A 13,897-nucleotide genomic window follows, 5' to 3' on the forward strand; every position below is an offset into this window, starting at 1 on the left:
AACGTATATATTATAGAAGAGGAGCTTCAATTTGTTGCACAGCCCTATTTGTTTAAACCACGAGAGGCGTCTAAGCTTACGATACTCCTACATTCTACATGTGTCACAGGTTACTCTTGTGGCGCAAGTCAATTTGCTTAGTATGCATACGATCATCTGGCGGAAGCTAGTTATTTTAGATTATAAAGTTATAAATATGGGTATTTTCAAAAACCCATGGCTTCGCTTCCGAAGGCCTTTATTGACCGACTGGAGCAATGTGGAGTATTTTTTTTTAATCATGAATGGATGCACTTTTTTGGGTTTTAATTTTTTTCCAGCCATTCACTGCCATCATAAAACTTGGAGGAGCCAGGACATTTATATTAATTATGTGTGAGTAAATCATGGGTTAATTTTCATTTTTGGGTGAACTAACCCATTAATGCAATGCTAATCAACAATTAATAGAATTTAATAAAATAATATATTCTCACACATGAAACAGAAGTAATTTCAAGTAATTTTGATTTTTGAAGCAAAACATGATATTAAACTCATAAATTGTAGTTTTTGACGGTATGCTAAGCAAACATACTAGCTTTCCCTGTTGTCAAGAGAAAATGTTTTATTACTAATCTTTAAAAGTCCAGGTAAGATCATTTGAATGTTTTTATTTGAATAATTTCATAATTGAAAGCAAAGAAGGTTAAGTGAAAGGTCCGATAAAAAAGAGAGATGTAGTATGAATAAAAAAGTGCCAGTAAAAAAATTAAATTAAATAAAATAAATAAATAAATAAGTGGGGTATGGTTAACGTTAAATTAAATGCTCTTTTTTTTCGTTCTACCGAAAATGTGCTGGGAGCCTACTATTGCTTTTACATGCATCTGATTGACAGACAAATCATGCGATCTTATTTCACTGTTGTTGAGGGGTTTTCAGCTTTGTACAAAGTTTGCTTCGTACATTTAGTTTAACTGTATTGTTAACACTAGAAGTGCCAGAATTCCATAACTACTAGAACTGATTCCAAACTCTATATCTTTAATGATAAATACCCAATTGAGAGATTAATGCATTTATTGTATTAGGATATCCGTCGGCACCTTTGTCAAAGTACTCTGTAGGCCTACTTTTGGTGAAAAATAAATGTAGCGAAGTTGAATACTTTATTTTAATTCTACTCAAGTAAAAGTAAAAGTACCACAATTTAATTATACTCAAGAAAGTAAAAAATCTAAAAATCTACTCAAGTACTGTAACGAAAGTATTTGTAATTAGTTACTTTCCACCACTGTATATATATATATATATATATATATATATATATATATATATATATATAGCATTTAAAAATAATTGCCTTGTGACAAAGCTTCTCTTTACAAACATAAGCTTCAATTTCTCGTTAGATGGAGGAAGCTCTAATGAAACAAAAAGTGACAGTCACCTCAGTGGCCAGACCTTGGCAGTATAAAAATATATCCACCCAGACATTTGAACAATCATACAAGATCAAAAACAAAATGAAAACTGCTCTAGCATCCATTGTTCTTGGCTGTCTCCTCGTAGTGAAGGTGAAAGGTGAGCTCACTCTGGTATAAATAATGTTTTATATTTGTTTTCCACATTAAAATGATCTTTGCATACTGTGATACTTTGAAATATGAATTCTAAAGCTGATCTGAATGAAAACTGGATTGTTATAGGCCAAACCGGGGATGTAAAGGGCAGATGTTTTGTGCTAATAAAGGGATGAATAAAGTCTCTCGAAAGGCAATCGAGAAGGTTGAAATCATCCCTCCAAGTCCTTCTTGTAAAAGACTGGAAATTGTGTAAGAAATGTATTTGTGTTCATGCATAAATGCTTTTCGTGTATATATATATATATATATATACAGTATACAGTATTGTATATCCAGGGTCAAAATTTACTAAGTATATACTGAAAGCCATTAAAAAGATGTAAGGATGCAAAATTCCTTAAAGGGATAGTTCACCCAGAAATGAAAATTAGCCCATGATTTACTCACCCTCAAGTCATCCTGTATATGACATTCTTCTTTCAGATGAATACAAGATGAATACGGAGTTATAATAAAATATTTCCTGCATGGCTCTTCCAAGTTTTATAATGGCAGTGAATGGTTGTTTCTGTTTTAAAGTCCATTAAAGTGCATCTATCAATCATAAAAGAGATGGCCTTAAGTTGCGCTTAGACTTAAGTCGAATCCGTATGTTCGTTTGGCCAGAAGCTAGATATTTTACTTTATACTTTATAAATATTAATATTTTTCTTACACAAATGCATAGCTTCGCTTGGGAAGGCCTTTATTAACCCCGCAGAGCCGTGTGGAGCACGATGGATACGATGGATAGATGCACTTTAATGGACAAAACAGAAACAGCCATTCACTGCCATTATAAAGCTTGGAAGAGCCAGGACATTTTTTAATATAACTCTGATTGTATTCGTCTGAAAGAAGAATGTCATATACAGGATGACTTGAGGGTGAGTAAATCATGGGCTAATTTTCATTTTGGGGTGAACTATCCCTTTAATATTAAGTTTAAAAACATAAACCTAAGGCCTGCACGGTACACATGATGCTCTCTAATTGAAATGAATGCAAGGAAAAACGTAGTATCATTTGTGTCTGCTCTTAGCAAAAACACACAGAAGCATGAATCAAGCATATAGAGCCAAAGCCCTGATCCACGGAGGAGCCACATGATGATTAATCTTCAAATCAGTAATTGGATCTCTAAAAATCATCTGCTTTCATACATTATGCCTGAAAAGCTGGAGTCACAATTTATACATACAGTTTATAGATATACATACAGATTATATACATACTACATATATATATACATATATATAGTATAATGTATTGTATAATGTACTCAAATATTCTGTTCATCTGATGTCTTTTTCTTTGTTAAAATAATATCTAGTTCAGGCAAAAAAAAAAAAAAAAAAATTCTTACCATATTCTCACAATGACAGATATGCTCTGAAAAGGGAACATTGAGATCAAGTCAACCATGTCATGTAGGATATTTTCCCTGAGAATCAAACATTTACAATATCAGTTTCACTTTAATGTCTGCATTGCAAAACTTGTCTTTAAATGTATTAAAGCACATGCATGAAACAAATACTAAAGTGAAAATACTTTTACAGCACAGGACTATGATGGGAGACACACTTCTGGCTTGAAAATTATACATAAATATTTTCTCTCTCTTTCTCTTAAAAGTATGAGAGAGCTCATGCTGCCAGTTTAGTATAAAGCAGGGCATTTCTCAGAAGTACTTTGTTCTAGACTAGAGGAAGTCTCGGGTCATGTGGCCACCATGTCGTCACAATGCTACAGCAAACACAGAAACACCTCGCATTTTCCTGTGATCACTGCTCTAAAAATATCTGACGATCTCCATTTTTCATGAACACTATTCAGAGCAGATAACAGATTTAGTGTAATTAATTAGCTTTGATTTTTTTTAACAAGTTAATAATGTGGTTACATTATTTAAAAAAAATAAGGAGGAAAATCAGTCAATCTGGAAATTCTGGATGTAGCTAAATCATTTGCAACGACTTGCAACTCAGTAAGTGTTGGAATGCAAAAAAACATTGAGGAGTAAACCCCCTAACTTTCTATTCTCAGCTGCTCACGTGTAGACTACATTCCTAAATGAAAAATGGGGAAATTAGGGAAATCCTTTGATGCCACTAAGGCAGGGTCACACACAATAACTTGAAACATGTCTAAATTAGACAAGAGCAGGTTGAAGACTTTGCTGAGTAATAGGCTACTGAAACTTCCTTACCGTGACAGCACAGTAGGCTATTAAATATTTCTAACACGTTGAGCAGTTATGATGGTGAAATGAAATCACAGTTGAATCAGTATCTTGATGTCTATTATGAATATTAAAAAATTTCCTAAAATTCTCTGTCATCAATGTCCTGTTTGACTGCGGATCGGGGTAACAGAAAATGGCGCTACTCTTGTATCACACCGCGGAGTCGCTCACTCTTGTTTCACACAAATGCAACTAATGCCAACTTGCATCTCATTTTTTGATTGTGGTGAAAATAACCTCACTTTGTATTAATATTGATGCAATATGATTGCAGTTAGTCTTGTTGCTGGGATGACTGTTTTGTACATTCACGGGGTGGTGAATGTGATTTCATGTTGTTGATCATGGAATAATATTCCAATCAAGCAGTCAGATTTGAGGGACAAGTTTACAGATTTAAGAAGTTTAAGATTACAAATATGTACACATTTTAAGATAAAGTGTCCTTTTTAAAGAAAACATGCATTTTTGTACACGCATTATTGCATTAAAACATTATGTTCAATTATTATAAATAAATAAAAAATTGTAAGTTATTTTTAAGTTCTTCAATTTAGGGTTGTTATGACTTGGCAGCATTATGCCAGGATGATGTCATTTTTGACAATGGAACGAAAGGGAATTACCAAGGTATGTCTATAAAAGATTAGATTCACATTCACATTCACATCTTTCATCACATCTTGCAAGTATGAGACGGATCATCTTTCTCATGTCATTGGTCTTCCTCATCTGCATGGCTTTCACTGAGGGTAAGAGCTTTTTCACATCTTATCTTTTCAGCATAATATCATGACATTAGCCTACACTTGTAGCCTACTACGTGTACTACATGCTTTATGAGTGCAAGTTTTATTACTTTACTACTTTATTGCTTTTGACATAACAGTGAGCAAACAAACATGACAAGTCTAACAGGTCACCTAAAGAATAAGTTCGATATTTTACACTTGAGTAACAATATCCAGATAGGTTAGCATGTAGTTTTATTTTCTATTTTTTTATTGATATCTCTGCTTTAGGCCAACGGATGTTCATAAGCAAGCGATGCCTGTGCCACAGAACATATGACAGTCTGCGGCCTGGAAACATCAAGGAATGGAAAGTGCACAAACCAAGTGCATTCTGTGACACCACTGAGATTGTGTAAAGCAATTTATTATTCAGAATGTTTTTTATGATGTTTGTGTGTGTTAAACACTGTGTGATCATTGTTTTGATCTGTGTAAACTAAATGCTCCATATTTTGCCAACAGTGTGATTTTGAAGAAACCTCATATAAAAGTCTGCCTGAATCCTAAATCTCCACTAGCACAACGACTACAAGCAAATTAAGACACTCGTGGACAGCTGAGCACCAAGCACATTCCAGATCATACATCAGATGACTAAGAACAGGGTCCCTTTTGTGATTGTGATTTTGGAAATGGTGTCTATAAATAAAAGTGATTTATTTAAAAAAAGATCCTTCAGTTCAGAAGATAAAGACTCTTCAGTTCAGCTTTAATTACTTTAACGTATTATAGAAGAAGGAGAGGCATGAAAGGAAGGAATTATTCTGCTGTTTCACACGCAGTACAGTCTGGATGCTGTCATTGGTCTTTTTTTATGTCATCTTTGAATCTGGTCAACCTATATATTTGTAAATGCCTTGCATGGTTTCCGTTAAAGAAGCTTTGTAAAATTGAAAAAAAAAAAAAAAAAAACTGTTTGTCAAAGAATATTTTGATATAATGTTTAGTCAGAGTTTGCTTTTCAATGTTCTTTATTTTAAACAACATTATTAATATTAAAAAAAAATATATATAAAAAAAATAATGATAATATATATATATATATATATATATATATATATATATATATATATATATAATTTTTTTATTTTATTTTTTTAAATAGATTGTCATATATATATATATATATATATATATATATATGTGTGTGTGTGTGTGTGTGTGTTTTGTTGTATTTATATTGTGCAAATGTATGCTGAATTACAAATTTATTATTTTATTTTAAAACAAATCTGAGTCAAGTTGAATTAAAAAATGAACATGAATCAATGTAGGGATGTCTTATCATTTAGTTTGTCCCCTTTAGTTTTAATGACTGAATGAACTCCAAAAGTTTGTGTAAAACCCGTAGGCTAAAACCTGATGATCATGTTCTTCAGATTTGAGGTGATCCATTATCCATTGAGCTTCAGTGGAAGAACATCTGACCGTCTGTACAACGAGTGACCTGATCATGACACGTTGTAGCCTACGTTTCTGATTAGTGAACTAGAAATAGTGCGGATTCTGAAATATGTATTATTCATGTGGTTCTTGTAATTTTTTCTTGTTGGATTATGCCCCCTACTGGACATGGTTTGTAAAGGCCATGGGGTGCAATACCTGCACAAAGTCTCAAATGAGTAAGAAAGAATGACCATAAATTATCCAATGGCCTGTGCTCCTAACACTACATTGTTCATAATACGTTCCAATGTGAAATACGACAGTTTATAGAAAGATTGTTGAAGGCCACCAGCACTGCATGTTAATGTACTGCCATATTAGATGGAAGTGAAAAACAAAGACCATTCGGGTTTTTATTTTGCAATAGTGATTCAGGGATCAGAGCAGTTTTTAATTTCAGCTATAGATGGGTTTCCGTTTCTCGAATTACCCATTATCCTCTGCGGCGCGCCGCCATGTTGTGTGTCAAAGCTGTCAGTAAGCCACTGGGAGACACGGCTCATTCACTGTGCTGCATTAATAGAAAGCCAGTTAATATAAAGTATTTTTTACTCTTTTGTGTTGAGATAACGATGACAAATTCCTCCAAACTTGGCAACAAGGTGAAGGTTATTTACAGGAACACATTAGACGATGTTTGCAAGGCAAGATATAATGAGAAATTGAGTTATATCGATGGAAAGGATCCTTACACAATGTCGAAAGAGGACTGGTTATGTAGGCTAATCCTGCGGCGTACCCCGTTATTCAGGAAATGGACATTGCCAAGTATCTCACCCACACCGTTAGTGCGTGACGAATTAAGAGGAAGAAAGTCTCTGGAAGCATACAATTATTTTGTTAGAATGTGCGAGTTAAAATTGTATGTGGTCGCATTTGTGCGAGTGCATGGTCATGTACTACTCAGTTAAATTCACGCATGAATTCTCCTGCACTGAACTTGTTTTAGCGCCCGCCAAAGTCTTATTTGATCGGTGAGTAATGTAGATGAACTGGGGACATGTTTAACTGAAAGAACGAGCAGAGAGAGAGAGACGGTCGCGCGCGCGCACTCCCTCTCTCTTCGGAGCCAGGCGAACGTGTAAACAAGACTTCACCGTCTCCAAACTAAGTGCTGTCTTGCTCTCTCTCCCTCGTGGAAAAGTTAGTCTGGAGCCCTGTATTGACGATTCACATCGCTGTAGCCAGGCGGCTGATATCTGCACAGCCCTTATTATATGGTACATTTAGACTCAGTGTCAAGACAACACCATCTGCGTAAAAAAACAACAACAACAACACAACGCTCCGAACTAATTTAGTGTAGGAGAAAGATGGAGAGCAGAGGCACGGAGCGATGTGCTCCAGGTGTAACGTTAGCCTCTGCCTCGACCAGCTGATGTGGCCACAGAGAAAGTGATGAAGGTGGACAATCGTCAGAGTGTGCTTCTGCCCAGCCAACACCTCTCAAGGGCTGTGTCGATAGTAGCCGCCTGGGTACAGCGATTTGACAGCCGATGAGAGCTAGCGCATTTAGCTAGCCCATCTTGGAAATTATTAGATAAAGTGTCACATCTCCAGAGCACAAAACCTCTAAATGTTCACAAGAGCAGCACTGAACATTAACTCCAGCCAAACGGAGAATAATCGTATGATTTTCATGTTCAGAATAATGCCGATTAAGGATATTATCATGCTCCGTAACACAAACGCTTGACCCACTTGACACACAAGATGGCGCCGTAAGGAGTTGCAGGAGAAATGTGACGTCATCGGAAATCTATCTACCTACAACAGGGGTTTTCAAAGTGGGGGCCGCCAGGGGGGCCGCAGCAAGTTGAAAAAAAAAAAAAAGTTAAAAAATGTTACAAAATAAATATTTGCTAATATGAGTATTGTTATGAAAAAACATTATAATAATTTGTTGCATAGCCTATCTGATATCTGATTGATCGGCTAGTGACAAGAATTGGCCGATTTTCACGTGATTTTCAGTCTGACATATGCCGATTCAAATGCACTCGGGCGCCGCATGAATAACATCGCGCAACATCAACATCACACATGCACACAGAACGCACATGTAGGAAACCTTGTGAATTACGGCCGTTTCAGATCGCGAGCGGCGCGTGAGCAGCGCGAATTCTTTTAGGCGTGCATGTTCAGTGAGTGCATTCACAGTGAGAGCGAGCTGGAGCAGCGCGTGAGCGTCAAGCAGGAGCGTCGCATGAGCAGCAGTGAAGCGGAGGGTTTCGATGCCGAGTCTATTTTTGTAGCGCTGCTCACGCTTAGTTAAAGTGAAAGCACACTTTTGATGGACAAAATAAATGATTTCACTCAAAAAAATGCACATAATTTGCATGTATATTGTGTTTTAACAAGGAGTAGGCTATGTCAGAAAAGAAAATGAAGACAAAAATATTTATAGAGAATGTATCCATTTAAACTTGTTTTTATTAACCAGTTTGGGTAAAAGTGGTGTTTTATTATATATATATATATATATATATATATATATAGAAAATAAATATTTGTGTGTGCTGTAAAATGGTTAGAAAAAATGAAATCAGAATCGGCTTAAATCTGTATCGGCAGGTCAAACTCAATGAAAAATCGGAATCTGCCTTGAAAATTGTAATCGGTGCATCTCATCTTTCTGATTGGCTGGTATCAAACACCATCACATAATCTGATGTTCACCTAGATGTTTTATTTATTTATTTCTACATGTGCCGTGCCGTAGTATTGTCGATGGGTTCAATACGGGGGGCCTTGGCCAGAACCTAGTGGTATTTGGGGGGCCTTGGCATGGAAAAGTTTGGGAACCCCTGGCCTATAAGACAAAGGCATATGTAATAAATGTGGCCAGGTCCAGAATGAGGCACTTCTGGTAACAAAGATAACATGTCTCAGAATAGCTGAAAATGAACCTAGCATAGGCCGATCCCAAAAGCAAGCTAGCCTACCTCATTAACTTTGTTCCTTTGGAAATCTTTATTTGGATTTCGCATTAAACGAAATGATATGCAAAACATTTTGTTACATCAGAAATGTATTTAGATAAACCCATTGGAGGAGTTAAGGACTCTAAGATATTATCAAAATAAATCTTAATGTCTCTAAAGGCTTTATTTCCAACGCTAACAATCATTATACGACAATTTAGGATGAGGGCTGTTACATTCAATTCATCAGATGTTTGTAGCCTACTTTGTAGCTGAATGGCAGTGTAATGCAAATATGTCTGAGCAGGTAGCCTACTGAAAAACAAGTGACGTAGCCTATGGTTACCATCCTGTGAGTACAGCGACAAAGTTCACATGTTGTGAAAGACTCATCATTTGGGTTTCACTAAGTAAAAGGCATAACAGGCTGTAGGCCTATATAATATGATGACATCAGCAATGGGGGAGTAGGGAAATAGCTATAAGTAATCTCATAAAAATATTTTCATTTATTAGGGTTCCCGATGACTAATCTGTGAATTATGAGTCATACTTCTTACAGTAGAAATGAGTAGAGCCTCGTGTGGTCAGAATCCACGGAAGCGCCCCCACGAGCTAAATATCAGCGCGAGCCCTTGAAGTTTCTGCATCTATTTCGTGAACGGAAAGTGGAACAAAAGCCTCAACGCACTGTGTAGACGACATGTTCAGGCCTTCTACTACCCACACGCTGTATAGTCTATTAATGAACTTATCAAACCACTCCATTGGTGCTGTGGATTTTGTGGATAATGTGTTGACCGAGTGACTGAATGTCAAATTGCAGTTTACCATTCTGAATAGCTGAGGAAAACCCCCGGTTTGCTATTATTATGTTAATGCCTGTCGATTCCACAGCATGATTTCATTTTCCAGTGGCATAGGCTTTAGTTATGCCCACGAAATAGCTAAATATTTTTTTCTAAAAACTTTTTTTTTTTTTTTCTTCAACTTTGGTTAATTCTGTTTCCTGGATGTGATTATTTTTCTTTCTTTTTCACTTTACAGATGCCTTTTATGTATTGCCTTTCATTTATTTCGTGAAAATTATTTCTTTTATTTTTTCTTTCAAAAATTACATTTGTCCCACAGTTTTTCAAGACTTGTTTTCCAAGTAAACAGGAGACTGGCATGATGTGACATTTGAGTTGTGATGAAAAATCAAGATACATTTATTGTTGTTTTGCATGTAGGCTACATCAAATTCTGGCTATACAATTAGTGGAGGCGAAAATAAGTTAAAATGTAGACTAATTTCCACCACAAAAAGCTGTTGAACTATAGACTAAGTAAGCGGGGCTACATAATTTAAGATCGGATGTTCATGACTTTTAGAAAAACTTCAACAATGAGAGAATTCACCTGTTATGCATGTGTACTGTCACGCATATTCAGTTGTGTTTGTTCTTAGTTTCGTTTTCATGGACTTTTAGTTTGTATTAATTTGTCCTTTGTTTGAGTTTCCTGCTACTCATCAGTTTCCGGACACTAATCTTCATCACAGCTGCTTTCATTTAGCTGGACGATGACGATCACTGGCTATATAGATAAATGAACTAAGTTAATAACTTCTTTTTTTTCCAACAAAAATGAAGCATCACTGATCTTATGTTGGACTATGACACTATATTCTTCTAGATCTGCTGTACAGTTGAAACAAACTTTGTTGCATTATTTTCCTGTTATCACTGTGAAGCTGCTTTGAAACAATCTGTATTGTAAAAAGCTCTATATAAATAAGGGTGACTTGACTAGTTCATCCCCATGTGTATTTGCGTCCTTCATCTTCACTCAGTGTTTGTCCTGTCTCGTTTGCGTTAGCGTGAGTGTAAGTTGTGTCAGTTCTGAACCTTCTGTTGATTGAATCTTTGTTGTGTATTCCTAAACCCTTACTGACATGTACACACACAATGAGACTGTAAAAAAAAGAAAAACACCCATACATTTTAATATTTGTACAAAGTCATTTTGTCACACAGTATATTTTTACAAAAATATGTATTAGTATACACAGAAATGATCATGTATAAGAACATGATACACCTGAAAAACAAATGTTCCTTCTGAAGTAAACAAAAGCAGATCAAAGCTTTGGGACCTACATTCTAAAATATATATGTGAGAGGATGTATATTTTCCTGGTTTATGTAGGCTTAAAAACAGGTAGGCAAAAAAGGTTACTGTAAAGGTCAAAGGCAATTTAAAGTCAAAAGTTCTCTTGAGATCCACCGCATACAAATATGGAAATTTGTCATGAGTGGCTGTAAATAAGCACAAAAAGATGAATAGCTCAATTAAAACAGTCTTTAATCCAAAAATCCTCAGGAAACACATCCATTTAACCAAGACGAGACCGGAGAACTGAACCAAACAGGGAACACAGGCTAAATGAGTTCATTAATAGAACGAAAGGTGAACGGAATCATTCATCAAGGGAACACACTTTGGTCACAAAACAATGAAACTAAACCAAAACAGAACATACATGATACAGTATGGCACTTTTGCTATGTTATTTATTTATTTTTGCAATGGCACACAGAATATTGAAATTTAAAAAATCTTTTCATAGTCACATACTTATTTCTTAGGTTTACAGAACACCAAAAAAAAAAAAACACACAAAAAAAACAAACAAAAAAACAACCCTGAATCTTTGTTTATTACAAACTGTAATCCTAAAATGGCTTGGACAGTATTTTTTGCACTGTAGATTTAATTAAATGTTCTTAAAGCTCTCCTCTGGCAGTTTGGCATACTTTTCTTTTGTAAACTGCTCCAAATTTAATATTAAGGCTGCCTTCTTCCAACTGCTGCTTCCATTGATATTTAATTGGTTTTATATCTGAATTTATATCTAGATTTTATATTGCTTGCCACTTCAGAACTGTTTTGTTTGAAAATTCCATTACTGGAATTTTTTTTCTTTTTTGGAGGTTTACAGACATTTATCTTGCTGACCCATGACCTTTGATGCTGGCTGAATTTACGGTAAGGTAAAGAAATGCCCAAGCCAGCACTTGCTCAGAGCTAGGCAGTCTGAAAATAGATGGAATCTTTAGCTCGACAAAGGCAGCATTTTCTGTTCCCTTATTTTGCAATTTCTGTCTGTTCAACAAGGCAGTTGTGTTTGTCAAACTATTTTAGTAAACAAGTTTCAGCAAAATGATCATCCACTTATTATTCATGCAGTACAGTAAAATTCCCATCTTTGACAAAACGAGAATTTGAGTCTAAGACTTGAGTCTAGATTTGAGTGTAAATTTGCTTTTTTTTTATCGGTAACAATTTAGATAAATCCATTGTAGTAAAGGACATGTAGATATTATCAAAATAAATCTGTATGCTTCTTATGTCATACTTTTCTCCTGTAAAGTATGCAATCATTATAAGACAAGTTTCCTTGTTACGCGTTACATATAGTTACAGTACACTATAAATTATGGGTTACACTTTATTTTAAGGTGTCATTGTTACAGTGTAATTATATATTTAAGTACTGAGTAATATTAAGCAACTACATGTAGGCTACTTATTATAGGGTTAGGGTAGGATTAGGATTTGGTTTAGGGTTAGTTGCATGTAATTATGCATAATTGATTGTTATTACTATGGTAAGTATGTAACATATGTAACAAGGACACTGTAAAATAAAGTGTTACCAAATTATGGATAATTATATCCGTCCTTCGGATGAGACGTTAAACCGAGGTCCTGACTATCTGTGGTCATTAAAAATCCCAGGATGTCCTTTGAAAAATAGTATGGGTGTAACACCGGCATCCTGGCCAAATTTGCCCATTGGCCTCTATCCATCATGGCCTCCTAATCATCCCTATATTGATTGGCTTCATCACTCTGTCTCCTCTCCACCAATAAGCTGGTGTGTGGTGGGCGTTCTGGCACAATATGGCTGCCGTCGCATCATCCAGGTGGATGCTGCACATTGGTGGTGGTTGAAGAGATTCCCCCTTCCATGTAAAGTGGGTTGAGTACCCAGAAAAGCGCTATGTAAATGTAACGAATTATTATTATTTAATTTTTTATATGCATTTAACTCTAAACTAACCAAAAACCCACACTAACCATATAGTAGTAGCTGATTATTACTCAGTACTTAAATACACTGTAACACGGGCACCTTAAAGTAAATTGTAACAATTTATATTAACCATTTAATTTGAATATAAATTATATTTATTTTATATGTATCAAATGTTTTACTGCTCCTGACTTTTCTGCCGTTTAAATATATAGAGAAAGCGATTCAGATTCTGCTTGATATTTTACATAACAGTATTATAATGCACCAGCCTAAAAAAAAGTTAAATTTTTATTGTATTTTATTTAAATTTTTATTTTATTAATTTTTAAGGAAAAAATATTTTTTCTGTCATGGTGAAATATCAGTCTTTAGATCCCAAAACACAAATTTCAGATGACAGTCATTTTTGTGTACATTATATCTGGAGTGAGCTCAGTCAAGCCACTAAAACATGAAACTGAAAGTATATTTCAAATCTTTTCAAGAGAATGGAAACCAGTTTCCAAAGTGAAACAGTGAAAGTAGTTTGCGGATAAAAGAGACTTTAAGACTGCACAATTGTGATAAGAAACATACAATATGAAAGGAAACAACCTTTTAAAAATTCTTGTGTGCATGCAGTTTCCCCCGACAAATGTATAGGTATTTTCCCTAATTATTTTTGGTAACACTTTATTTTACAGTGTCCTTGTTTCATATGTTACATGTACTTACCATAGTAATAACAGTAAATTATGCATAATTACATGCAACTAACCCTCAACTGAATCCTAATCCTACCCTAACCCTATAGT

This window comes from Abramis brama, assembly GCF_963993115.1.
Source record: "Abramis brama genome assembly, chromosome: 5".
Taxonomy (NCBI): Eukaryota; Metazoa; Chordata; class Actinopteri; order Cypriniformes; family Leuciscidae; genus Abramis; species Abramis brama.